A 26,572-nucleotide genomic window follows, 5' to 3' on the forward strand; every position below is an offset into this window, starting at 1 on the left:
ATATTCAAATACATGGATTCAAGAGTCCTTTACTTACCTCTTACTCGGCTTTCCTCCTCGGGGCAGAGTCCCCGGGGATATGGTTTCTGGAGTCGGGGGGGGGGGGGTGTGCCCATATAGGTCGTGTGCGGGGAAACGTAAAAAGGAAACCAGAGGTGTCTAGTGCGAGGTACCTAGTCAAAAGATGTATCTCACTATCGGGGTCCTTAAACCTCCTTCAACGCTGTGGCGTTCTAAGGTTCTTCGGTTCTTGGGTCAGCTCCGTTCCCTAATACCTTGGAACGTCGTACTTTATAACATTTACATCATTTTATTTCACCTTTCTTTTACATTCCCTCATTTACGCCGTTCGTTTTACCCATCCTTGGAAGTCGAGGTCTTCCTCCATGCGAGAGTTCATGAGTCGGTCGCGTACTTTGAAGGCAGAGTGTCGTGTTGTCGATCCGATCCGACCTCCAGGGCTGGGTAACCATCTTCTTTCAACCTTAAAGAGAGAGCAGAGTAGGGTGCACAGAAAAGAACTCTCCCACCGATCCCACAAAAATAAAACATGCAATACCCGTTCATAGTTTCGAAAACCTTTATTTTGCAAAATCATTTCAGCACGTGGATTATGAGGGTGCGGTCGTATTTGGCCGGACACAGCAATGGTTAAAGTGCGTACAGTGGGGGGGGGGTCGTTTTGTAGCAATAAAAACATCGGAAAGTTTTATTCATTTATTTGTAAGAAACTAAAACGTCTATTAATTGGCTGGGGGTTCGGGGGCATTTATTTCATAATTTTAGAAGCATAGTCAGAATAGTTGCAATCAGATTTCCTATATGCATACCGTATGTGTGCATCATAAATGGGGTTATACATCAGCTATAAAAATATAATACATCGTACATTTGTACTCAACATTTTTAACGGGATCCTTTCACAATGTTAGTCGAGTGAGCTCTCCTTGTCTTTTCTAGCCAAGTGTACAAAGGATCATATAAGTCTCAGAACATCAAGTTTGTATTAGTGCGAAGAAACACCACGAGGTGTTCGTAAGTTCCTATTGATACCGGCGCCATTTTGGGCGGGGCCGGGTTAGTCCGGAAGTAGCATCAGGGAAAAATGTTTCTAACAACCGGCAGTTGGACCAGAGTCCTTTTCGGCAGTTCTAGAATTCATGCTAACAGAAGGAGTGGCAATGTCATGTTTATTTCGTTGGCGATCAAGGCAGTTGCCCCTTACCGGAGGCCTGCAGTGGCCGAAGGCTCCGCCGGGGACCTTTGTAGAATCTTCAAGGCTGCGGAGATGCTGTCGGAGATGGGGGCTTGTGCCCCAGTGGGCAAGTGTCCGAGTTATATTGCTGGTCAAAGTTGCTCTAGCGGCCGGGGCCCGCCTTCCAGCGGACCCAGACGCCATTTTGAGGCCCTACAGGGGCCACTCTCGTCGAGTTTGCAAGAGTGGAAGAGATCCTTCGGAGTGAAAGGAAGAGGGCTCTGTTTTGTGAAAGCGGGACGTTCGGCTGGGGTGCAGCTGTGATGCCCCCACCTGGGGGGGCGAGGGAGACTCGTTCGCGCCGTCTCCTTCTTCCGGTGCACCCCATGCTGCTCTTTTTCATCGGCCCGCACGAAGGTCTCTCCCCATCCGGTGCTTCCCAAGTCGTGTGCTCTGTGCTGTGGGAGTATGGCCACCTGTGGCGCGCATTCGGTGCGGCACGAGTATCGGTGCAGTCATTGCAGGTTCGGTGTTCCGAAAATATGGGCACCATTGCACGTTCGGTGCTGCGCAAGTATTGGGGCACCATCGCCTGGTTGGGGGTGTTCGGCGTTGGGCCGGGGGGCTGGGAGACCTCCTATCCGTGGAGGTGGGAGAGGCTCGTCCGCGTCGCCTCTCCCTCCCAGCCCAACTTGGACAAATTGTTGTGGAGGTACGTGCAGGACATCCCGCCGTCCAGAGCTGCTGCGGCTGTTACGGAAGGGAAAAGGAAGAGGTGTCTCGTTCTTCTCTGGACATGTGGCGGGACTACTTAAGACTATCCAGGCCCGTTGCGGCTGGCCGAGGAGGCATGTGGCGGGACTACCTGCAACTGCCCAGGCTGCTGGCTCCTGCCTCTCCTCCGGCTCCCCCATACGTTAAGATTTCCTGACCAAGAGTTGGCAGCAGGGCCCGCCTTATATGGGTTGCCGCCGGTTGGGCGTAGCCGTAACCCTACCCTACTTTGGAAGGTTCCAGAAGGTGGGGGGGGGCGAATGTTCTGTTGACTTTCCTGTTCTATAGTTTACCGTTCTTGTTTTTCTAGCGTTATTGTGTTTTTCTTTGCTTGTTATGTTAAAATAAAAGTTCGTGTTTATCAGTGGCTTACTGATTTCGTTTCCCATTTCTTTCTTTCCAGGTTGTTTCATGCTAAAATTTCTATTAACATAGTTTATGTAACATGGAGGCACGTGCAGGGGGATGACGCAGATTCATATATTACGTACACACAAACTCAGACGGGGAGTGTAGTAGAAAAGTATGACACACAAGATCCAAAGACAAACATAAAACAGTGATTATTTGGCCAAAATTATCTTTTTCCGTCTGTTAATTTAGAGCTAGGCTGGGTTCCCGTTTTTATATTGTCCGACCTAGGAAAACTCGAACATGTCGCTGAAATCGTTCTGGCGGAACCTGTGCCATCGGGTATAATCAAACGTGGTGGTTCTATCTGGTCTGTCCGTGCGAGTCGGATTTTTCTTTGTCTCGCGCTTTTTCTCATTCTGCTGGCCTGTCATTCCTGTCGGCCCTTTGCCCTTACTCACGCTCAGTAGAGTCGGGCATTGGGCTTTCCAGTGTCCGACATATCTGCAAAAAGCGCATTGGTCTGGCCCTAAGTCTGGCCGTCTTTTGCGTAGTGTCGGGGGATAACTTTTGGGTCGTGGTGTCCCGGGGTTGTCCTGTCGGTATATTTCTCTACCTGGTTTGTCCTCGTCTTTTCTCTGTCGTTGCATAGCCTCTCTGCGCCACATACCGAGACTGTCGAGCATAATAGGCGTTGTCTTATTATTGCGAAGGGCTATTTCCAACGTTTCTATTTTATCAAGGTCAAAGGATCCTGCCAGTGGCCACTGTTTGTCTTGACTTTCTTTGGTATACCTGTGCCACAATTTATTATAGGCTATGGTAACTAATCCATAGTTTATGAACATGTCCTTATTAGGGGTGCCTTCTAGTGGAGCTATATGGTCCACCTCTAATACACGGTCCGGGCTGAACCAATTATCAATCAATGGGGAGAAGACAGACATGACGGCTCGTAACGAGGGACTAAAAAGTCAGCACTGCCTATCTTATCACTAGGTGCAAAGACTAGACAGAATATTCCTATTCTACGTTGTTTGCAGGCAGTGAATACCTCATGAACAAAAATAAAAAAGAGTAACCAATAACGAGGAACAATCAAACAATCAAAAAATAAATAAGATAGAGTAAGGTCAATGGGGAGAGTAAGTAAGGCGCAAAAGTCTGCGTCCTCTACCCTTTCACTATCCGCAAAGAGGAATCTGTTGTTTCCGGTTTGCAGACAGAGAATCTCCAGAAGACAATCTGCGAACAGTAGTTCGGGGTCAAAGAACCCAGTTAATCAGTGAGGGAGAGGGAGTCTCCCAAAAACCGTTAAGAAATAATAGAGTCAGTGGGGGAGAAAAATAGGCGCGACGGTTGCGTTACCTATCCTTCACTGTTTGCAGAAGGGAAAGAGCCTACTGTTTCTCCGCGTGCAGACAGTGAATCTCCAAAATAAGTTAACAAAGAGTAATACTAGTATATATTGTAAACAATCAAACAATCAATTATTTTCGCAATCCGTCGTGTTTACACGACCTTACCCGGACCGTATGGACAGTTTCTTGTCTTCCGAATCCAGCGCCCGTTCGTCCTCTTTTTCTCGTATTTCTCACGGCACTCCTAATGGTCCCCAGTCAGGACCGTAGATCACTCGAGAGAGGTCTGTTCGGAACTAGTGAAGTTCGGATGATCGGCTGCCAGACGAGGGTCTATTGGGCAAGAGCTCTCCCGATCGTTGCAGTCGTTCACTCTGTCGTCGGGACCTCTCCCACTGGATCCACGAGTCGCTGATGGGCCCCACGTTGGGCGCCAATTGTTAAAAATAAAGGTTTGAGTCGGGGACAATCGATATTTGCCCGGCGGTATTGCCTCTGTGACCCTCTACTTATTTAATCAATGAAGAAGCAGGCGCTGGAGACTGGAAGGCAGGAAACAAGGTTTTTATTCTCTCCGGAGGAGAACACGGCAAAACGGACAGCAGGTATCGTTCTGAGGTGCTCTAACTTATGTCTGAGGTCTGGCCCCTTATATACAGGGTTTTGCGGTTTTTATTACAGTTTACATACTCATGACAAAGCTTTGATGTACGGAAAGACATTCCCGGAACCCCCCCCCTCCGGGCCCGTTCCCACACACATTTACAGTAGAGGTCCCCACCCTGGTCACAACAGGTGATGAGTATCGCGCAGCAGGATATTCCGTCAATTCATGGAATGCGGGGTTCGATCGGATCTCATGGGGTGGGGGCTTTGATCAACCCGGGGATCCTTTGATGAGGGAAGCTTTCTATTGTACAGGGAGGGGCAAGGAATGGTATCGGCAGAGCCGGGTGTCGGCCTGGGAACGGGGAAGACAAACAGACACACGGGGAAAAGGGGGTTTGCATCAAAGGGCCGGGGATCATGAAAGGGAAGAAGGGAGGTGTTGTGCTGGGAACAGGATGAGGGCCTGAGGCAGAGCAGCGCCGAAGAGGGGTTTATGATTCAAGGCAGGTGCAAGCAGGGGGTTGGTCAGCGTGCAGGCTTAGTGAGGGCGAAGGGCTATGTCAGGGGCCAGCGGCATGCAAAAGGGCTTGTTCGGCTCAGGGCATCTTAAAATGGCGGGTGCGCACGAAAAAGTGTGGCATCAGGGGAAGAGGCAAGATGGCGCAGATAATGTTCACCGAACCGTACTAAGTTTCAACAACTGAAAGCAAAGAGAGCACTGGTGCGTGCAAGGAAGGAGAGGCACGAGAGCAGGTGTATTTATTTTACTCTTTGTAGTTTTAGATAGTGAAAGCATTGGCAAGAGTTAAAGTGTTTCCCTCGCGCTCTAATGAAAAAAAGAACGATATTGTAAAACTGGTTGGCATATTCTAGCTAAAAGTATATAACGTTAGGGTAAACTGCAGCGGATGGCAAATGGTGTGTGAATAAACGAAGTTTAATTGTGTGCGACGCTCTGCCCCTTCCGTTGCCTGCCAGCTGCTGCTGTTTATTACTGGCTCTGGCACATGGTAAACAAAACAACATCAAAGCGGCCGGCCGTGCAGGCTGCCAAATGGTGTGCGATGTGCACGCGCCCGCACACATGCACTGTAGGCAATCTGCCTGGAAAAGCTTTTGGGAGCATTTTTGAAAGGCCCTACATAATATCTCGCCAAAGCATCGCTAACGCGATGGCTTAGGCGAGACCTAAAAATGTATATATATCAAGACATTTTTGGGTTCTGCGTGCAAGCCTTGCAGCCAAGGCCCGCAGTGCGTGGCCCCAGTAGAGCAGAATAGGCTCTAAGCATGAACCACTGGGAACAGACTTGACTTTGTTCTCTAAACTTTGGGTGCTAAGCCTCACCTTCGATAGGGCTCTGAGCTCAGCCCCAGAGCACACTCACTTTTTTCTCTAGCTATGTCCTCAAAATTCTGGCCTTAAACCTTTGTATTTGGCCACACCAAAGACCAGACCCTGCGCTCAATGTCCTATCCCCTATATTTGGTTTTCAATGTCATAAATAATGTCAGGGGTGATGCTGTGATTTGTAATGTCACCAATGATGTCATAAACGATTGGATCTGAGAGGATATAATAAGTAATGCCAGCAAAGAGGTCATCAATGATCACATTTATTATCCCTACTTTGGAAACATTCATACGATCGTGAGCAGTTGTTTTGGTGGAGTCAGGATTCAGAAGTAGGAGTGTACAATAGTTGAAAAATTCTGTGTTTCTAGGTTTTGGTTAATAACTGTAACAATCCCATAACCAATTTTTGGGAGGGAATATTTGAACAGACAAAGGGGAATATGTACAAGAAAATACCAGGGTGCGGTGTTATGCCAACTTTGGCAGCGCTACGCTCAGACATTTTCAAAGCGCAGGAATGCGTGGTATTTACAAAAATACGGTGCACCACTGTGTTTCTGCTGGTGCTAAAAAAACTGCCTATCGCCAGCACAGGTGATCTGCTGCCTTGTTGCATGGGGGCCTGCACTGCAGTGGTGATTGTTTATGTGCAGGAAGGGACACCTACCTGCACATATACAATCAGTAATGGCGATTTGCTCTTTGTATGTGGGCTGCAGAATGCGAGGAGGAATTAATAATTTCTCCTCGTATCACCATTCTAAGAGCAGGTATTCCCTGGCCTTAATTTTTGGCACTACCCCAGCCTTGTAACTCTGGGGCACCGTCAAAAAACAATGGGGGTTGCAGTGGAACGCCCACAGCAACACCCATTGCACGCCCCTTTCACTCTAAGTGGTGCGTGAAAGGGGGTCGTATTTACAAGGCAGTGCTAAGCCACAAAAAGTGGCTTAACGCCGCTTTGGAAATATGGAGAAGCAACATTGCTGAAAGTGATTTTCTGGTGGCGATATCCCCTTAGACAAATGCCCCACTGTTTGCATCATTTGAGTAAAACAGCATAACTTCTTCGTAAAAGGAGTTAAGATTTTATCTCTTGTTATGATTTTCTTGATATACTTTTGCCTCTATCTAAAGTAACTTGGGGCCAGAGGTACAAACATTGTCTTTTCTAATGATGTTCGTAATTTGTGCACTGACATTTCGCGAACAGGGTGGTATGTTGTGAATGAGGGGCGGTTGTAGCGTTGGTGGCACCCAGGCCGACAATCTTTTTGACAGACCCCAGGCTCTGGTAGCATCATTCTCCACAGCTTACCTCACTACTACCCACCACTTGTGCCCCTAATTTCTCATTAGCCCCTCTCTCCCATTTACTTAATTTCTTTTATGGAAATAGTAATGTAGGATCTCAAGGCATTTTAGATCACACATACAATGAATGATGTGTCGGCAGTAGCGGCCCGTGGAGGGAGTTCTGTGGGGCGGTGAGGCGGGGCGGCGGAGAGGCAGGGTGTGGGGTAGTAAACACCGGAATATGGATGAACAGAGGTAATTAAACATTTAAATAAATAAAACGATGCAGCGCACGCAACAAAATTCGTTTTATTCATTTAAATGTTTACTTTCCTCTCTTCATCCATATCTTTACTACCACCCACCCTGCCCCTCCCGCACCCCGACGCGACGCCCCACGGAACTCCCTCCATGGGCCGCTACTGTGTGTCGGTCAATGTATATGAAATGATACATAAGACAATGAGGGCCACAAGGTCTAGGAGTCGCATGTCACCCATACTGGTAGGCATTATATGCTAAGAGTGCTTCTTCCGGAGAAACGAAGGAGCAGATTTATGAAGTTTTCATGTACCACAGCTCAGTAAGCCAAATTGCTTTATTGTGTGAAAAAGGAGAGAGCACAACAGCACCATCTCTACTAAGACATGGTGCTGATGCTCTTTCTCCTGGTGCTGGCTTAGTGAGGCTGTCTTGCACCAACGCATACACCCTTACACTATAGTGCACAGGTTTGTACATGATTCAAGCATAGGTTTTGTACTGGAAGGGCACCCTTTGGTTTTGTATAGAAGGATACCCTTCCAGTACACAATTCTATGCTTTGACAAGGTTTAACACTTTACCACTTGACATGTGTGATGAATAGTTACACCTGCTTCGAGGAGGTGATACAAATCTGGAGCAAACCTATCAAATCCGCTCAATAAACTTAGGATATAAAATGTAACACAATGGTTGAGGTTGTCTACGCTAATACAAATGTATTACTGCCCAAAGGAATCCTTTTTTAGCAGCCTTAGAATGATGTAAGGTTGAGAAAAAAAGCCATATGGTTCTAAACCTATGTCTTGCAGTTGCATGCAGCACTTAGAAGCAACTTCGTAGCCCAATTCAAAGTTCACTATGCTATATTAGAAAAATGATAACTTATGAAGTGCAAGTAACAGAATGGTCTCTGTGACAAAAGCAGTAACTCACTGAGCTATCTACAAAAAAAAATACAAATCTGTGGTATGCATGCTACATGTTGTGCTTTGCAGGAGGAGCATTAACCCTCTATGTTACTTTAGTATCATTCAAAACTATCAGTAGACAAGCCACAGAACTCTCATTGAGTGCATCAATTACCAGCGGTAGCATGCTGTTGTCCTTATCCATATGCAGCACACACAAAGAGCTCTCGAGGCTGCTCTAATCTCTCCTCAACCTGTCACTCAAATGGCACCCCCTCGACATTGGTGCGCATTGCAATGGCACTGGTCGCACCGCCCTAAAGTTAGCACTGTTACAAACCGGCCTCAGTACTAATAGGTCGGGTCACAAAATCCTGAATCATAGTTAGTCTCAATTTGACCTACCACATTAATGTGGATAAGGTAGATCAAACTGCAATCCACTCTGATTCAGGATTTTGCGGCCCGCTACGATTCACAGCCAACACAGGGATGGTGGCCTGCTGGGGTCAGCAGCCTACCATGTCTGTGAGTGCTTTGAAATAAAGCAATTTTTTTTACATGCAGCCTATTTTCCAAAAAAGGAACATATGGTGCATTTAAAAAAATGAAAAAGTTTTAGTAACTTTTTTTAGGACGTAAAAATGTTTTGGACAACATTCACAAAGGGTATAGTGTCCCTTAGGCTTTCCTTCTCATTTGTGAATGGGTAACTGCTACCTTTATGTAGTCTGCAAAATATTTAAGTTGTGTCACTGTATTCCAGTTTAAAAAATGTAATTCATAACATTGTGAACCACTATTTGGAAGGGACGCCCAAACTACGCCTCCTCCAAATAGCGATTTGGTTTCTACTCGATAACCACAATTGCAATTTGGTAAGATGTTATTGAATCGCAATTTGGGTTTTGTATAATCCAAAATGTCATTGTGCATTCGCAAAGGTTCTGATTTTGCAAATCAGAGCCTTTGTGCCCACAAAATCCTTTTGTACATTGTCCCTAGATTCAATATGTCTGACACTATAATATTTGACGTACACATTTTAAGTGGGTGATCAATATCAGCTCTCTAGCTTGGGTTCAACCCATACTTCATTTATCACACCCACTATAAATGCACTGAACAAGATACAAATTCCATTAGCCATAATCAACAAATCTGCAATAGCGCTTATGTATGCAAACTCACTCTGGGAAACGCCCAAATTTGAATTTCAAATAATACAAGCAACATCCTCAGGCTATAAAGATCATAGTCTATTAAATTAAAAATGCTGAATCATCACGGATGTGCTTCACCTTGATCTGGGCTCTTGAGTGCCCATACATATAAGACATATGAAGGCTCACATACTACAGTGAGCGGGTTGGGAGCAGCATGCAGCGCCTTACAAACCTTCAGCAATTAAGATTTAGAAAAGGGCCAGGGAGGTGAATGCCATTCTCCTCAATGTGGCATTGTGGGTACAGATCCAGGAAAGTGCTGTCTCACTTCTAAAGCCCTTCTGCCTCCCACTGACGTACAAAGATCTACAATTCACTTCATTGAACGAATGGAGGGTGGATTCTAATGCAGAGAGACTTTTACTGTCTTCTTTTCTACCTTCCACCCCAACCTTTCTTTGAATTCTTACAGTTCCATTCTTCGCATTACAAAATGTAGGCTGCAGGGGTGTGCGAAATTCGTGTAATTTCCGTTTTCGCATTATCATGAAAGGTTTGGAATATGACATGAAATTAAACGTACCACAAATCCAGGACCTCATTTATGAGAAATTACGCATCGCTGCGTGAAAGCAGCAATGCGTCACTTCTTAGTGCACACTCCTTGCGACATACCTGATGCGTCATATTTAATGTATGACGCATTAGGAGTTACAGATACGTCAGTATTTCTGACGTATCTGTAAGCGCAAAAGTGGCGCACTGCTGGAGTGTGTCACAAAAGTGACGCTACTCCAGCAATGGGTCCTTTCACATGAGGCAAGCCCCATGTGAAAGGGCTTGCGTCAGTCTTATGCCTGCTGTGAGGCAGGCGCAAGATTTTCACGCAACGGCATCCTAGAAGTGACGCAGTGAAATCTCATAGATTTCACTGCGTCACTTCTATGAGGCTTTTTGCGGGGGAGCGCCCCCCTGCATACATTATACCTGACGCAGGTATAATGTAGTGCAGGTGTTTTCAAAGTGACGCATCTGCTTAGATGCGTCACTTTGTAAATAGTGCGCAACAGGAGGTATGTCTTACGCCACCGATGCATCACAAAAGGAAGCGCAAAACTGACGCAAGGCCTCAGTATTTAGTGCTATTTTTTAACAAAATGCGTCCTTGCATCCATTATGGTCGAAAGGACACATTTGAAATTCGAAAAAATTGTGTTAAATTGCACATGACATGATCAGTAGCTGCTCGCTCATTTTGTCCCTGTGCTGCCCTGATATGAGTTTTCCCCGAAGGGGCAGAAAATTGGGCAACTTGGCGCAATGGTATAATTTTAGGCATTTCAGGCAATAAGTGTAATAGAAAATGCTGGAAAATTCACAAGATTACACCTGGGTAATGAAAATGTCTCCCAGGCCTAGAATGGAAGATAAATAAAATTATACGGCTTAAACTTGGTTACAGTGTCTGGGCATTGGTTGCACCTCATTAGTAGTGGTTTAAAATGAACACCCAAATAAAAACAATATCCAACAACAGAAAGATGACCAGTCCAGCTTCGCAAAGGTCTGCCCCTGAGCAGCAAAACCTGTTGCTGCATTTTTAGTAACTTTTGAACCATTTGAGGTAGAAAACCATTTTTTCATTAAAATCTGCAGATTATGCAGCACACGATGGCTTATGTGGCAAATGCAGCAAACCTATAATTATGCGAATATCGCCGCAGCCGCACAATTGCATAATTCCAGTGGCCCTGTATATGCCCAACAGGACTGTAATACCAGAACGTTTAATGAGTTAAACACCTTGCTCTATAAGCAGTCAAGTCAAATCTACCATCTGACCATCTTCCATGATATCTTACACTTCCAAACTCCAAAAACACTCAATTGGACACAATTCTTGACAGGAGGGTGATCACAGTGTTTTCAGGAAAGATGTCAGGTTGGAAGTCCCAAAGCCCTGGTCAATGGAATGCAAAGTATTGGCCCTGTTTCTATGCAGCAGAATATTCTGTGCTCATAGTATAGCTATGGTCTGGATAGGTGGGAGGATGTTCAGATTTGTAGAGTTGCATTTTGTTCTCAAGGTATGAGGGCTTGATAGTTGCAGCAGAGCGTATTGAAGGTCACTTGAATAATGACAGGAATGATGAAAGACATGACACAGCAGTGCATTACTGGATGTTTATTGCACATCCAGTGGACTTTTGCAGCTGGGGCGGTACAGGGACATGCCAAGCACACTTCACAATATGGACCCGTGGAGGGCCAGCCAGAGTCCATCTGGGGATGACAAGTACTGCGGAAGAGGAAGGGTACAGTCCGCAGTCTGGTCGCCATGTCATTGGTCATCAAACAGGATATGGCAGTCCATGTCATGGTCCAAGGTGAGTGGAGCGGAATGCATCGGGGGTCAGTGGAAGGTCATGGGGCCATGTGCGGCACCAAGCAGAAACAGGCCAGGTGGCGTAAATGAATGATAGTGCCTCCTTCTTAACTCAAACCCATCCACATCCTCGTCCTCGGATGTGTGCTCTGCCTCACCTGTGGGTGTTGCAGTACCGGCTGACACATCAGGGGCCGGAGGAGGATTGTCGGCCGCACTGTGTGGTAGTGACACATCAGGTGCTGGAGAGGGTATGCCTGCCGCACTGTGAGGCACTGACACACCAGGGGACGGAGATGTGGATGGTGTGGGGCAGCAGCATTCATCGGCGCCAAACCTTGTGGCAGGGATGCCTTGATGAGGATCTGCAGGGCATGGTAGATCCTATCTACATTTTGCTGATGTGCAGTGATGGCTGCCATCCTTTCCGCCTCCATCCGCACCATGTCCTCCTTGAGCCTCTGCGTGTGTGCCAGCTCATGGCTGGGATCGCTGGAGCCACTCTGAGCAGACAGGTGTTCTCTCCGCGTAATGACTCCAGCGATGTCAGTCAAGGCTCATTGGAGACCATGGAGCGGACCCTGGGTGTCCGTTAGAGACTTGAGCTGGTCCCAGATGGGACCTAGAAACCCATGGATGGCGTCAAGTTTGGTAGCCATGATGTTGAACCCCACCCGCACCTGCTCAGCCGTCTCCCTCTGGCCCTCCAGAACACGGCATTGGAAGGCAATGTGTTGTTCCTGGCGGTCTTGGGAGACTGCCGGGGCTGTGGGTGCCTCCTGCTGGGTGCTTTGGGTAGTGGGTGGGGTCTTCTCGATGCAGCTGGGCTGCCCTGATCCTGAAGGTGAGTTGCGGATGATGTCAATGATGTCTTGGAGGGCTTGGGTGTCGATGCTGGGGCTGTCATCCTCGTTATCAGTGAAGAGTGACTGGGACTGCTCTGCAGGGGGTGTTGATGGTGTCCCTGCAATGTGATGGGGAAATGGTGTATTACAATGTGTCCGCATGTATGTAACTGCATGGTACATGTTGACATTCAGACAGCATGGCATTGTACATTGTGACAGTTCATAGATCAGGGCCATGACCCAGAGTCATTGTGGGTGTGCACTGTGCTCTGCTTGATTGTGCATATGTGCCATTGCAGTCATCTCCACCTGTCCCCTCAGTACCTGGTGGTCACTCACCCTGTTGCGGTTGTGTTGTTTTCTGTCGAGCAGCAAAGCTGAGAGACTACCGTTACCATGTCAACAAAATCCCTCCAGGCACAGCACGCACAGCCCTACGCCGAGCGACGTCGCTCGCCGTAAGCGTTCTTTTTCCTGTTCAGGCACTGAATCGCAGCAAGAGCAAGAGACGCTGTGTAGGACTGAGTCTCAGTGATCATCCAGGTAAGCAGCCACAGTAGAGTGAAACAGTTATGTCTGCACTACAGGACGTCACAGTACGGGGTTTAGGTAATAAATACGTATGTAGCCCTCACACATGCAGGGCCCCAGGAGGAAGGGGAAGACAGCTGTTGGGCTGTAACACCAGTACTTGGAGAAGTAGAAACTATACAAAAATCCCCAGTCACTGTGCGAATTCCTTCAACACCAATGTACCTTTTTAGTTGAAAACGATGTGTTGAGACGTTTCAGTATTCCTCCAGAATCTGAAAAACAACAAAGAAAGGCAGAGGAGATTCAAAATGATCCTTACACAAAAGAACAGCCAAACTGGGTTCCATGGGTTCTTTCCTTAGATCGGGTCGCCAATGTGGAAAAGTATAACTATCAGTAGGCACATGTAGAAGCAGCATAGTTTATTAGGTGAAGAGTAACAACAGAAATGTCCCATCAACAATTGCAGTCATCAGGCAACTGACTAGCAGTATTCTACATCCCTCTAACATTCTAAGCCTGCATTCTACGTTCCACAACTCACAAGTACAAACCCAGGGCACCACAGTAATTCATTTAATTTATTACCATTTTATTGTTCCCTTTCCCCAGCTCGAAACGGTATTTGGGGACGGGCCAATGCTGCTGACTGACAGCAGGGGAGTGGTGCTCAATCCAACAGTTTACACTGAGCATATCACTTTGGCCGGCTGTCTTGCGATGGCCAGCCTGACATGCGCAGTGCAAACCTCTCCACCCAGCTGTCTCAGACAGCTGGGTGGCAAGCAGGGTCAGGCACACAGGGCCTGTAGGAGTGTCAAGGCAGCCCACTCCAGCCAAACCTGGCACTGCTATTATACTGCTGAACATTATCTGCAGCATGAGAGCAGCGTCTGAATTGGTACGGAGAATTCAACTGCTTCAAGCTTCCAGCACCAGGGGACTGAAGCAGAGGACCGGAGGAGGCAAGCCAGCGGAGTGGTAAGTACTCTCTCTGCTCATTCTGCCCATTGTTTTGCGTCATTCTGCTTGTTTTTTACCTTTATTTTGTCTCTTTCGTCTCGTTTCTGACCTTTATTTTTCCTCTTTCTTCCTGTTATTTTTCCTCTTTAGGCTTGCTTCTGACCTTTATTTTGCCTCTTTCTGCTTGTTTCCGGACGTTATTTGTCCTCTTTCTGCTTGTTTCTGACCTTTATTTTTTCTCTTTCTGATCATTTGTGACATTCATTTTCCTCTTTCTACTCATTTCTGTCCTTTATGCTTCCTCGTTCTGCTAATTTCTGTCCTGGCTCCTCAAAGGAGATGTCTCATCCACAGTGTCCAGATACCCCTAGGGTTAACAATGCTGTGCTATACAAATGCTCATTGATTGATTGACCATGCATGATTGCACCCACCCACAACCCATTTGCCTGGCCCACCCGCTCTCAGTGGTTGCAAGACTTCGCTGCCTGAAAAACCATCACACATATCATCATCAAAAGCAAATTGGACTAAAGGAACACCCTTTATACCAGGATAAACAAAAAACAGACCAGAAGGCTGCAGACCATTAGGAACTCTGCAGCCAGAATCAAGCTCAACCTCAAATGTGCACTCATATCACCAGAGGAGATTTTGAACACCAGACATTGGGTTTCACCAGACATGGCAGTATTATGTTTGTCATCCAACCATCATTTTGAGCATTGTGTCTACTGTGGTATCTTGTAAGCCCAGTGGACAGAAAAAGCTAACTCAATGAGTGGTGGTCAATGTATTGAAACTTCACCACACAGAGTCTAGTCCTACAGTGCACCCTTTCACATTGCTGAGGATGGGTACTTCTGCGGCACTAGGCTGTGAGGTTAACAATTATAGGTGGTACCTGTTATTCGAGCACAGGGGTGGTGGCTGCTGCCTTTTCACCCAGGGTTAGGGGCCTGCTGGGAAATATGAAAATCTCATAAACCATTCATAGCAGGGACACCTTCTCTTTGGCTGAAGGTCATGTGGTGTATGAGGGTTGTGATCCAAAGAGGTAGTTCAATTGAGATTTGTAATTGACATTTCTACTTCTCTCCTCCTAGAATCTATCCCTGGACATAATAAAGACTCTGACTTTTAGGTGCTTTCTTTCCTGCCTCTTCCTTTTTCATCTCATGGGTCTTAAGGGGACAGCTCAAGGTGATCCTCTTTGAATCGAACGGACAAATAAGTCAATTACAAAATGTGGCAGTGTGAGACTGGAGTGCTACATGCATTTGGGGGTTGTCCATTGTGTGGACCCAGTTGTGCTGTTTGTTTGGACCATTGGCTTAATCACTTTAGTCCCAATGGCACCCAAGGTATTGTACCTACAAGCGCTAGCTTCATTGCTAATCACAGTATAGCACAGTGCCTGTGGAAATGACAACTGGGTGGACTGAGGGCCTTAATTGTAATCACCCCTTTTTCAGATACATACACTAAAGTATCTGAATACTGTCTTGTGCCCTAACCTTTGACATGAGATTTCCTTTGCCCCAAATCCAGGGAATTCTTCTAGCATGTGGGAACATAAATCAAGTGTTAGCTTTTGTGATGTCACAGAGCTATGGGTCCTTGTAGTGGGTAGTTGGTTTAACATTTAGAGCATGGCATGATAGGGTGGCAAGCTGGAGGTCTAGAGTTTTATAGTCACTAAAATAGAATTTATGTTTAGTTCTGGATTAGAATGAAGTACCTTGGAACACAGAACTTCAAAAAGCTAGTTACCTGAATAGGGATTGAAATCATAGGCTCTCAATAGTGTATAAGTTTTAGTTGTTAAGATTCAGTAATTCTCTTGAGAAATCGTAGTTCATTGTGATTTAGAGACTCAGAGGCCGATTACAATGCGGCCCGGAAAGGCTCCGGCTGACAGTCGGAGCCTTTCCAGGCCACATCTCAGTTTACTTTCTGACCACCGCATTACAATGCTGGTGGTCAGAAACTAAACCAGTTGGTCATTCTGTCTGGCGTCTGAAGGGCTCAAAGAGCCTGACAGACAGTTGGAGGCCAGCCCATAATCCCAGAGGGCAGTCTTTCCGTCCTTGGGATTATGGTACTTGATCTCAGGCAGGGTTTACATGTTGGGCTTTCCGACATGGAAAGCCTGCCGGAGAGAGAGTGTGGAGGCCCCTAGCAGGGACCCCTTGTGTGTGCGGCCTCTGGCTGGGGCCGAGGGGATACCTATAGTACCCCCCTGTTAATCCCTGCACCCTGTGGCAGGCACCTATAGGTGCCTGCCACAGGGAGCAGGGATTAACACCACCTCCCCTTTCCCTATGGGAGCATGTACTACGGCCGGTGTGTGGCCGTAATACATGCTTCCATAGGCAATTTCGGAATGCGACTGAACAGTGTTCTGTCGCATTCTAATCAGGGGGTCAGGACTGCCGACTAGAGGTCGATTGGTCCCAGTTCCGAGACGGTGTCGGACAGGCATGAGTCTGCCCAACATCATAATAGACCCCTCAGAGATACGATTTAATAAGACTCACCTCAGAAATGTAGCTCAGTTTACAAAATGCCCCTGGTGGACACTGTGAATTGTCAGAAATGTTCTGAGAACCTCAGATCTCTGTGATGTTTTGTGTAGTTCTCTATGGGTGGTAGAAGTAGTGTTAGGTAAAACTGCTTTGAATGTGCCAGCTTGCTTTGACTGTGTCAGTTCAGTGATTAGGCTGAGCAGAGGTAATAAGTAAAAGTTCAAATAATGCTTAACCAAAAGTTTTAACATTTCATTCATCTTTAAGATGAGTCAACGTTTATAGGAATATATTAGAGTTTTCATTAAAAAATGAAGGTTGGATATTTATTGAGCATAGTTACTTAGAAAAATCACATACAGAAACTAGAACTGCATTAAGTTAATAGCCATTAATTAAGTGGAACACTGGACTTGAGTAGAGTTAAATAGTATTACTGTGACATAGTAGCAAAGATAAATATCTTGGGTTCAGCTACATAGGATCCCAAGAAGAATGCCTCTCTCAAGGGCATATGATGAAAGAGAGTAACAATAATTTGGAGACAGAGAAGTTATTGGTATCAAAAATTAGTATTAGAAATTCAATATTTACCTCTATAATGTATAAATATTTCTTTAAAAAGGAAGGAAGGTAAAGTAAGAACACTAGAAGAAAGAGATTATATTGAAAGAATATTGAGGAGGTCTAAAAGAGACTCATTTGGTATTTCCCTGCATCATTCCCCATTACACTGTTCACCAATTACTTTAGTAACTCTTGGGTGTTTGAGAGTGGCAATGGCATTGGAAGCAGTCACTAAAAGCCACAAGTTGCTATCTGCTTTTGTGGTTACACAGGTACCTGACAATTAGCAATCATGAAGGAAGTAGCAATTCCATTTAAAGACTACCAAGAAAATTCATGTGCGTTACAAAAACATCTATCAACTGGGCGTTTTCAATAAAAAGTATTTATTGAACAGTCTTCTGTCTCATGCAGGAGAAATGAACTGGTACAATCGTAATACTCGTTGCAAAGTACAATGCGTACAGTACGAAGAGTATTATAAAATAATACTGTAAAAGCATGATATGGTTTCTAAACCATAAAGTACATAGAATACATACATTAATAAATAAAGACTAAAAGTACTCAACTGGTGCTTCTGAAATACGCCTACCCCGGTGTACCTAACCTAGGTCTAGTACAAGGGAAGAAGTAAGTGAGGTGTAGCTTAGTTTCAGTACTCTTTTGCCAAGAATCTATCCTAGAATTCTCTAAGGGTCTAATCAGCTGCGTACCTTGGTTTAGAATGAAGAAGGTCTGGTATCTTTCTCTCAGGACTCGATTTCCCAACAACCCGCAAGGGTAGGTTGGAAACACTGGAGCTGCATTTCTCGGCAAGAGAAAAGACAGCATCTCTCTCAGTGCGTCTGCTGGAGGGTCGACTTCCTTCGGCACTTGCTGTAGCAGGGCGTTGGGCAAGTAGATAGTCGAACTGCTCCAAACCACCGTGTGTTTGCCTGGGCAAGTGTGGGCATATTTATACCTTGAAGGTGCCTAGTTTGACGTAAGGTTGGACATAATAACTTCATCAAGGACTCAGTTCTTTGAAAACTCCATGAGTTCTTGGATAAATCAATATTCAAGCAAGGGGAAGTCCCTGACTGCTGAAGGCGGGTTTTTCCAAGAAATCGTTGTGGATTTTCGGAACTAGTGGAAGTAGCCATTCCATATTTGGACTGCATAGGCTAAGTCTCAATATGGTTATGATTTATATGCCTATATAAGGATAGGGTGATTTCTACCTATATATGGGTATGAATCGGGAAAATTACACTAGGATCCTAAATTCATATACAACACCCACTCCACTTTATTATGTTAAACATTACTCAATTATAAGCACTAAAACATATCTAAAGCATGTGTTTACAATCCCACCCAAAATACACAAAAGGCATTTGAAAAGGTTGCACACGAAAAATGAGCATTTGTACAGTACGCATTTAAAAGCAATAGGCATCATTCAAGACATGCATTATGATGTTGGCAAAGCTAACTGAATGAATCATGTAATGTCCTTTATGAAATGGCTCTAAGTTACAGAATAAAAAAGTCGAGACCATTCCATCGCAGAATATATAAACTGTTATAATTTTTAGAGGACAGGTCAAATATTATCGTCTCTTTAGGAAGTATTTAAAGAATTTCTTGTTCTCTAAGAATAGTTCTACTTTAAGCAGATTACTTTGTGCCCAAAAAAACCCCAATTCTTTTAAGTTCTTTGGGAAAAGTCAAAATTAGCCGTAGAAAAGATAGAGTTCCAAAAGTTTTCGGAAGGATTGTTATTGAAAGTGAAGGCCAAATTCAGATTTCATGGAACGCTGTGTGCAGATCTCAAAAGTCATTCTCGGTTTCAGGAGAAAACATCAAATCTTCTAAGCTGGCAAAGAAATCGTCTACCGCAGTAGGTGAAAGTGGAACTACTTCGTTAAGTAGATCAATTGTGCACAGATGAGAAGCATCGCCGTCAGTGTCAGCCGCATTAGCAATGTTCAAATCAGATGGTACGTGTGTGCCTGTTGATCCGCGTATCTCACCTCCTGTTGGATTCGCTGGTGAGATCTCAATGAATGCCGTCATCAGGATTGGTAGCCGTTGGGGGCAACACAACACGTAAGCCGTTACCGGACCCAGTAATGCGTCTGCATCCATTGGCCCAACCGATGGTAGTGTTAGACAAACATCTAACACGCATTCCTCTCCACAAAGCAGGCATCATAGAACAGGTAAGATGCAATCTTGCCAGATTGGTCTGAATGAAAGAAACCAAGTGGTATTCAGATCTCTTAAACGAGCCAAGCCAAGAATCTGTGTAATTCTGTCACAGTACCGCATAGCCAGGAGGGCGTCCGTGGTGGTCTGGGCTTCGTTGGTGACTGGACTTGCCATATCGGAGCAGGAGAAACAAAAATAGAATTTCTGCTACGAGTCCCAAAATGAGAGGCAAACCACCAAACACAGAGTGCAAGAAATTTGGAAAAATGCCAAGTACTGCTTCAAATGGTGCTAACAGCCCCGAAAAAAATCATCTTAAATACATGTGCAATACCGGTGGTATCAGACATTTTTAAGATTTGACCTAACATTTCTGCGAAATCTATTGGGCAGTTGGTTGATAATAATGCATGTATCTCTGTAGAAGTCCTTGCAACTTTCAGATCATACGTTTCTCTAGACGAGGTCAGTGGCACAGTTTTTTGCAAAAGAATGGCTTTCATTCTGCTTAAAATATCAATTCGTATAGAAGAGTTATTCAGTGAAGGCCATAACGCCGACTCCTTTTCTGTCTTGCTTTTTGGATACCATACTTGCATAGAACAAGTGACCCTGGCTGACACACTAACTAGATAGGCTTTTCCTGGCAACATGCCACAACAGCTGTGATCATTCAACATTATGTAGCTACCATTGGATAGCTGCCTAAAAACTGGATCTATCACTGCTGCTGGTGAACTGTGCAGGTGGCAAGAAAGGTTATTTGAAGAACCCTCACAGGCTCCGTGTAAATTAATACCTTCGCATAAAAGTGTACCGCTTAGCGAGTTCTTACAATTTTCACTACTAAGAAACACTTCCTTCCCCCCTCCAACATTTGTGTGTGTATGGTAAATTACAGGTTGACTTAATGTATCCTTTGCCCAACCTTTCATACAGGCCTGCTGGTATATGTTGTAAGCAATACTGAAATTGGAAAATCGTCACTGGTATCCTGATAGTGCCATGTATTATCCATTCCAAGACAGGTTTCACAGAAACTGTTAATGGTAATCTTTCCAGTTTTTCAATGCTCAGCAAAGTATAGTCTGCTCCTCTTTGTGCCAAAGAAATTTGTTTATCTGTAAGGTTAAAGACAGTAAACAATGACGTGGTGTTGATTAGACGCCATGGCACGTAGCCTGAACGCAGATTTTGTAACGACCAGCCTAGCAGCAGTATAGTACGTAATTGAGACTGGCCATGTTGTAACATTAGCAAGTCCTGCTCTATTATGTTAATGGCAGATGATACAATGCTGTCCAAAGAATAAATTCTGGAAGACAGAGTCGTTAACTCATTGTCTACTACAGAGAGAGCTTTCTCTAAATTAATCCGATCAATTTCTCGTATTCTTTTTGCAGTTTCCATTTGCTTGACTTTCAATGCTTCATTATAAGCAGAATATATACCGGTGTATATGAAATGTTTTTGACGTGGTTTACGAGGTCTAAGTAAGAAGTCTCGTAAGTCAACACCTTCTTTAAGTAAAGTTAAGTGTTGTTTAATTTCTGGAAGTGTGGATTTCTGTAGCCACTCAAGGCATAGTTTCCTACACTGTGTGTTGTAACTATCCCTGGATGTTGTCTCTGGGAATATCTTGTATCTGGCCTGTTCATTTTGAACCCTTGTGTTTTGTTCAGGAATCTATCTTGACAGTTATTCGTGTCTGTGGGCCAGATTAACAATTTGTTCCATTCAGGATTAGTTCTGTTCTGTTGTAAAATCTGTTTTATGTCTACCTCCTCATCTGCAGTGCCATTACTGTCAGGTGTGACTTTATGTATGGACTGTTTGTTTAAATCCTTTATCTTAGCTAAGCGAAGACATGATGTTTGTTGAACAGTGTCATTTAAAAACATTATTTGTTCTGGGATAATGCAGGCTCTGCATAAGGCTTCTAAACCTTGCACCTGCCAGTCTTTTGTTCCCCAAACAGTTTTTGTCTCAATGTTGTCTTTCCAAAAGTTAAAACCTAATATAGACAGCTGAGCATAAAAGTTTGCAGAATAAATGTGTTTAGTATTGGTCAGCATGTTTTTCATTCCTGTCTCATTCACATTTTTGAAATAAAACATTTCTGGATTTGAGACATTAAAACCTGAGAAGTATGGAAACTTTTCATAAAATGTTTTTGAGCTGCCCTTTGGCGGCGTTGGACAATGTTCCCACTGATTATAAGTAAAAACATTTCTAGGGTTTGCAGATTTGTGCAAGTAATGGTGACCATAATGATTAAAACAATACATTTGTTCATAATCTGATGAACCTTCTAAGTATTCATGTTTAGTGAATTTAGCAGACATTTCTAAATCTGTCATCATATTATTAACAGTTTTAAAATCCCAATCATCAGAAAATGTGCTGGGTGAGACAAAGTCACTCAAAGAAACTTTAAACTGGTGTAGAATCTTCAACAGTTCCACCGGGCTATAAATGTCATAATCAGTTGTGTCCCATGCTATACCACCAGGTATAGGAACGGCTGTGATGTTCACTGATGACAGGTCTCTTCGTTCACGATGAGATGATTCGTGAGGTTTCAGGAGCAAGTTGATGTTCTTACTTGCTGTGTCCATTGTACTGTATTTTCCCATCTATCATCTTTCCCAAACTGAAAACAAGAACGAGCCAGAGCAGGAGAAAAAGTACACCTAACACAATCCAAAATTCAACCCATGGTGAAACCAGATATGTATTTTCAAGTTGATGAAAGAGTTCTTTTATTTTTTCTTTGAAAGTTTTCTTAACTGGCGTAGTTTCAGGTTCACTGGGATCCTCAGAAAATGTATCAAAGTTGATGAAATAGCCAGAGGCAGTTCTGTCAATTGTTGGGATTGCATCCGGATTTTTCGGAATCGCTGGAGCTGTTTCTTCCTTTGTCATATTAGTATAGTCATAGGCTATATCATTGTGAATGAATGAATGAATTGAAGATTTGTATAGCGCAACTAAACCCAGAGGCATCAAGGCGCTTAAGAATGGTACAGCTGTTTGAACGGAGAGGAAAGTAGAGCAATTACAAGTAGGCTTCAAGGAAGAGCCAGGTCTTAAGTGCTTTGCGGAAGAGCGCGTGAGAAGCAAGACCCTTGAGGTCATCTGGAAGCGAGTTCCACATTCTCAGAGCGAGAGAGCAGGAGGCCCTTCCTCCCCATCTGGCCTTAAAGACTCGGGGGACGGCTAGCAATTTTTTGTTGGCAGAGCGGAGACCCCTACCAGGAGAGTAGTAGGACACCAAGGAACGGATGTCTTCGGGTCCAGTCCCATGCAAGGCATGGTGCGTGAGGCAAAGGACCTTAAAGTTGATTCTGGCCTGCATAGGGAGCCAGTGCAGATCCTTCCTGATGGAGGAGCCAGAGGAGCATTTCGGGGCATCTACAACAAAGCGTGCAGCTGCATTCTGCACTATCTGTAGGCGTTGGACCAGACCTTTGTTAGTGTATAGATATAGTGCATTGCAGTAGTCCAGCCTGGAAGATATGAGAGCCACCGCAACCTGTTTTTGGGCTTCAAAAGAAAGATAATGGGTAATTTTTCTCAAGACCCTTAGGACACCACAGCAGGTGGAAACCGTCCTACTAACTTGTTTGTCAAAAGAGAGGGTAGTGTCCAGGATAACACCCAGATTGCGGGCCGATGAGGAGGGCAAGGGGCGGGTACCGAGAGCAGCGGGCCACCAGTCCATGGACCAGATCTCCTGTTTGCCTCCAAAAATAAGAACCTCGGTTTTCTCCCCGTTTAATTTGAGGAAGTTCTTAATCATCCAGCCTGCAACTGCCTCCATACAGTTCCTAAAAATAAGGGCAGTGATGTTAACTGATTGTGCAAGGGAGACCATGATCTGGGTGTCGTCGGCATAGGAAAGAACTTCCAACCCAAACGACCTTACAAGCCTGGCGAGTGGGGCCACATAGATGTTAAAGAGCGTGGGGCTCAAGGATGAGCCTTGGGGGACCCCACACTGCACAGGCTAGACAGGGGAAAGGAAGTCAGCCAACTTGACCCTTTGCTTTCGCTGATCAAGAAAAGATGTCAGGAGGCTAATTGCTGATCCATCGACTCCCAACTCCCTGAGGCGAGCAACCAAAATGGAGGGAGACAGGGTGTCAAATGCAGCAGTAAGGTCGAGAAGAACCAGCAGAGTAGTCTGGCCACCGTCGACCTTAGTGCGTATATTATTGACAACCACTGTGAGAGCCGACTCAGTGCTGTGGGCCTTCCGGAAGCCATGTTGGGAGGGATCCAGAGAACAGGAGCTATCCAGGAAGGCACTCAAATGATGGTTGAGGTGAGCCTCAAGCATCTTAGCGGGGGCCGGGAGCAGGGAGATGGGGCGGAAGTTCTTCAAAAACCCAGGATCCAAGGTAGCCTTCTTTAGAAGGGGCTTGACTATGGCCATTTTCCAAGATGAGGGATAGATACCCTCGGAAATTGCCAGGTTCGTAACCTCCAAAAGAGGGGGCAGCGTTACCTCCCTACACTCTTTGAAGATTCTGAGTGGACAGGGATCCAAGGGGGATCCAGAATTAAGCTTGTCAAGAAGCATACTAAGTTGCTCAAGAGTGAGGAGAGGGAACTTGGAAAAGTTACTGCAGGAATCATGGACCTGTCTTTCCAAGGGGGGTGGCACAAGCAAGAGGGAGCTCTCAAGATCAAGATTGAGGGTTTCTAGAGCTGTGTGGATGTTTATAATCTTTGTGTGGAAAAAGTGGAAATCTGATCACACAGTTCTTGGGTAGCCACTATAGGATCAGGTGACTGGGGGAGAGACAGAGATTGTAGACAGGTGTTTCTTGACGAACTGTTATTTGGGTTTTAAGAGGCATAAGTTCCATGGCTTTGTTGCATAGTCCTTCTTTTCTTACTGTAGGTTTATCCAAGGTGATAAGTCTTTCAGTTTGAACCTCTTGGATTGTAGCAAGATTTGGTCATCTGCTACATCTTGGGAGTCCACTGGGCCTACTACTTATTATTGGCCACATGATGTGGTTTGACCAGGTCGATGGACACGATTCTGTTCTCCCTTTTTCCAGCAAGGGGCGTAGTAACACTGATCTTGTTCCGTGGATTGCTAAGACAGGTACTGCTTTTCTGTAACAAGGCCGAAATTCCTTCTTCACCACGATCTTTTCCCTGACTAGATCTCCAATCTTTGGAATCCAGACAGGCCTTGCTGGGACAGGTGGTTTTTCTTCAGTGGTCGTTGGCTTTTGTGTTGTGTTACTCAGGCTTCTTCTTGTTTCATTTAAGTCCTGTAAAACAGCCAAACGGTCTTTGATATCAAAGGGTTTTTGTTCCACCACTGAAGTTTGACAATCAAGATCATGGATGAGCATTCTAGTACCAAATAGTAATTCATATGGAGTGATTCCCCCCAGAGAATTTCTTGGCAGATTATTAAGACTAAGTTGGACATTTATTAGATGTTTGACCCACCCGTCACCCGAACCTAATACCCTAGTTGTTATAGATTGCTTTATGTCATGGTTTTAGCTTTCCACTACCGCATTTCCCTCAGGATGGAATAGACTTGAGTACCGCAATGCAACGCCCAAGCTAGCCATGGCCTCTTTGTAAGCTCGGGAGCAAAACGAAGGACCCTGGTCAGAATGTAGCATGCCGATTGCGTATGAGCCGATACAGACTCGCAAATCTTTTATAACAGTTCGGGAGTCAGCTGAGCGCTGAGGCCACATCCAAATGAATCTTGTCCTAATAGTTGTGGGAGCTCATCCGTCCATGTTGACCTCTGCGTGTAGAAAGTCTAATGCTGTGTAACAAAGGTGTCTAGACTGGTCTGGCTAAACTGTAGTCAGGTACCTGGTGGCTTTCAAAGCTATGATCTCTGTAACAGGTATCACAGTTAATTCCGAATTTGTAAAGTTCAACGCTCATTCCCGGCCACAAGTACATCTCTTCTAATTCTATTAGATATTTTAAGATCCCTTGATGTGTCAGACCCTCTCCCATATGTGCTTCGTGTACCAAAGCACCTCTCTAGTTCCTGTTTGGAATTACACTATCCCCCACTCCAGGGATTCGAGCAAAAGGAACAGAGTTTGCATCACTTATGTATGTATATCCGAGTGGATAATTTAGAGGTAACGCTGCATAGCTGCCTTTCATTGAGGCATTCACTGTTAGCATTGTTTCACCGTCTATTTTTGTTTTTGAATGAGTGATTGCAGTTACGGAAGCCGTTTGCACAGCTGCCTTCGCGGCCTCATCAGCCAATGAATTCCCTGCTACGTGAACACCATCATGCTGATGACTAAGTGTATGAATCACGTGAGTCTTTTGTAATTCTTTTTGTAATAGAACTACTTGTTCCCAAAGCATTTTGTGCTTAATTGTGCCACCTTTTGCATCTTTGAAACCGTTTTGAACCTAGTTTTGCAGATATTCATTGTAAGACTGAACGCAGTAATACGAATCACACACTATGAGTGTGGGGAATTCGCGATCAGTATTTTCAAGCCCCATCTTAGAAGCCTGTAGTTCAGCTCGCTGAGCTGTACAGTCTCCGAGTGATTGATTTTTAGTGACCATAGGTCGAAATTTACCTTCGCGCCAGCGACCTTTAACAATCGCGCACTCAGTGCTATAGGCTTGTTTACCCCCAATTGCCGGCTGGGCTGATCCGTCTGTATAGATTATACATCCGTAATGTTCTAGAGGCAGAATTTCGGTCAGCAGAGGACATTCTTGTTCGTATTGGAAAAATTCTTGTGTCTTCAAGTATGAGTCAAAAACGTATTCAACGTCTGTTGCAGCAAGAGAGTTAACCCATTGTATCCATCTCAGATGTAAAGCCTTAGCATTTGGAATGCTCGCTTTTGTTACTGCCTCTAATGCAGGTACAGGTGTAACGATCATCATGCGTTAACCTGCGCTAGAGCTCTCTCTTTTGCTACTGCAGTTTGAACCGCTGTCAGAATCTTTTCTGTAGAAGTGAATTTCATTTCAGCTTGTGTGTACAAATGTGATTTGTACGCTATTGGTACCTTTTCACCTTCATTAAAGGTCAGGTATGTGAATCCGCATCTCCCTGGGATGATTCGGATTACAAGATTGCGCACGTTGTCGCGTGTCTGTAACGGTGTTTTTGCTAACATGTCTGTTTGTACTGAATGTAAAATTTCTGTGTGTTCTTGAGTCCAATTAGTTGGTTTAAAATCAGGTTTGATTAGTTCGTAGAGAGGTCAAACCCTTTCTGCGTAATTTAGA

This window comes from Lissotriton helveticus, chromosome 9 (genome assembly GCF_964261635.1).
Source record: "Lissotriton helveticus chromosome 9, aLisHel1.1, whole genome shotgun sequence".
NCBI lineage: Eukaryota > Metazoa > Chordata > Amphibia > Caudata > Salamandridae > Lissotriton > Lissotriton helveticus.